This window comes from Leptodactylus fuscus, chromosome 3 (assembly GCF_031893055.1).
Source record: "Leptodactylus fuscus isolate aLepFus1 chromosome 3, aLepFus1.hap2, whole genome shotgun sequence".
In the NCBI taxonomy this organism is placed as follows: Eukaryota; Metazoa; Chordata; class Amphibia; order Anura; family Leptodactylidae; genus Leptodactylus; species Leptodactylus fuscus.
In genome coordinates, this window is record NC_134267.1 from 18,603,074 (window position 1) to 18,606,558 (window position 3,485).

Genomic DNA, 3,485 nt, shown 5'->3' on the forward strand with positions numbered 1-3,485 from the left:
AAATTGTTGAGTCAAAACAGTATTCTCCTTGACAGAAACACACGACCTCGAAAGCGTTCTCCTCAGACGTCTTGCTCCCTGCCATAAATATCCTCATTTCGGCCCATTTTTATGGAGAATGTTTGTCATTTTGTCAGATGTTCTCCCCTAAACAGGTTTCATTGTGATTTCATAGATTTCCCCGGAGTCGTCTCCGTTATTAAGTTAAAATGAAGTTATTTAAATATGGCTGTCAAAGTTCAAGCGTCAGAATCATTTTGGGCCCTTGACAAATTCCATTGTAACGACATAATTCTGACCTAAGGTAGTAAAATTTCCACTGACTTCCATTAACTTCAGCAGTTACAGAGACATCTTTCCAGTGTCTGAAAAAAAAAAAGTTCATGGATGCAGAAGCAAATGGAAAAAAAAGTTACTGAGATACTAAACAATAAAATTCTTATAATCCGCCATCCAATCATATAAAAAATCTGGCTCTTGTTTCCGATACAAATGTGTGTGATGGCCGGGAACTTTCCAAGTCTATAGATAATACACACGGTGATGTCACAGTACAGGATAATACACACAGTGATGTCACAGTAGAGAGATAATACACACAGTGATGTCACAGTACAGAGATAATACACACGGTGATGTCACAGTACAGAGATAATACACACAGTGATGTCACAGTACAGGGATAATACACACGGTGATGTCACAGTACAGGGATAATACACACGGTGATGTCACAGTACAGGGATAATACACACAGTGATGTCACAGTACAGAGATAATACACACAGTGATGTCACAGTACAGAGGTAATACACACAGTGATGTCACAGTACAGGGATAATACACACAGTGATGTCACAGTACAGGATAATAAACACAGTGATGTCACAGTACAGGGATAATACACACGGTGATGTCACAGTACAGGATAATACACACAGTGATGTCACAGTACAGGATAATACACACAGTGATGTCACAGTACAGGGATAATACACACAGTGATGTCACAGTACAGAGATAATACACACAGTGATGTCACAGTACAGAGATAATACACACAGTGATGTCATAGTACATGATAATACACACAGTGATGTCACAGTACAGAGATAATACACACAGTGATGTCACAGTACAGGATAATACACACAGTGATGTCACAGTACAGGGATAATACACACAGTGATGTCACAGTACAGGATAATACACACAGTGATGTCACAGTACAGGGATAATACACACAGTGATGTCACAGTACAGAGATAATACACACAGTGATGTCACAGTACAGGATAATACACACAGTGATGTCACAGTACAGAGATAATACACACAGTGATGTCACAGTACAGAGATAATACACACAGTGATGTCACAGTACAGGGATAATACACACAGTGATGTCACAGTACAGGGATAATACACACAGTGATGTCACAGTACAGGATAATACACACAGTGATGTCACAGTACAGGGATAATACACACAGTGATGTCACAGTACAGAGATAATACACACAGTGATGTCACAGTACAGAGATAATACACACAGTGATGTCACAGTACAGGATAATACACACAGTGATGTCACAGTACAGGGATAATACACAGTGATGTCACAGTACAGAGATAATACACACAGTGATGTCACAGTATAGGGATAATACACACAGTGATGTCACAGTACAGGGATAATACACAGTGATGTCACAGTACAGGGATAATACACACATTGATGTCACAGTACAGGATAATACACACAGTGATGTCACAGTACAGGGATAATACACACAGTGATGTCACAGTACAGAGATAATACACACAGTGATGTCACAGTACAGAGATAATACACACAGTGATGTCACAGTACAGGGATAATACACACAGTGATGTCACAGTATAGGGATAATACACACAGTGATGTCACAGTACAGGGATAATACACACAGTGATGTCACAGTACAGAGATAATACACACAGTGATGTCACAGTACAGGATAATACACACAGTGATGTCACAGTACAGGGATAATACACAGTGATGTCACAGTACAGAGATAATACACACAGTGATGTCACAGTATAGGGATAATACACACAGTGATGTCACAGTACAGGGATAATACACAGTGATGTCACAGTACAGGGATAATACACACATTGATGTCACAGTACAGGATAATACACACATTGATGTCACAGTACAGGGATAATACACACATTGATGTCACAGTACAGGATAATACACACAGTGATGTCACAGTACAGAGATAATACACACAGTGATGTCACAGTACAGGATAATACACACAGTGATGTCACAGTACAGAGATAATACACACAGTGATGTCACAGTACAGGGATAATACACACAGTGATGTCACAGTACAGGGATAATACACACAGTGATGTCACAGTACAGAGATAATACACACAGTGATGTCACAGTACAGGGATAATACACACAGTGATGTCACAGTACAGGGATAATACACACAGTGATGTCACAGTACAGGGATAATACACACAGTGATGTCACAGTACAGGGATAATACACAGTGATGTCACAGTACAGAGATAATACACACAGTGATGTCACAGTATAGGGATAATACACACAGTGATGTCACAGTACAGGGATAATACACAGTGATGTCACAGTACAGGGATAATACACACATTGATGTCACAGTACAGGATAATACACACAGTGATGTCACAGTACAGGGATAATACACACAGTGATGTCACAGTACAGAGATAATACACACAGTGATGTCACAGTACAGGATAATACACACAGTGATGTCACAGTACAGAGATAATACACACAGTGATGTCACAGTACAGAGATAATACACACAGTGATGTCACAGTACAGGGATAATACACACAGTGATGTCACAGTACAGAGATAATACACACAGTGATGTCACAGTACAGGGATAATACACACAGTGATGTCACAGTACAGAGATAATACACACAGTGATGTCACAGTACAGGATAATACACACAGTGATGTCACAGTACAGGGATAATACACACAGTGATGTCACAGTACAGGGATAATACACACAGTGATGTCACAGTACAGGGATAATACACACAGTGATGTCACAGTACAGAATAATACACACAGTGATGTCACAGTACAGGGATAATACACACAGTGATGTCACAGTACAGAATAATACACACAGTGATGTCACAGTACAGAATAATACACACAGTGACAGAATAAAAGGCATGATGACGTCATAGCACACGCTGGATATTCTCAGTGTATATTATGGCTATTTACAGTCTCTTACTATTAGTAGTCCTGCAGTACACATAATATAATATCTATATAATACATACAGTATAATACACATAATATAATATTATCTTCTTTTTCTCATACACCGCGGCTCTCGCACACACTACCACTAACACTACAGTAAGCAGAGGCTCCTTACGCATGCGCGGTTAGCCCGGCA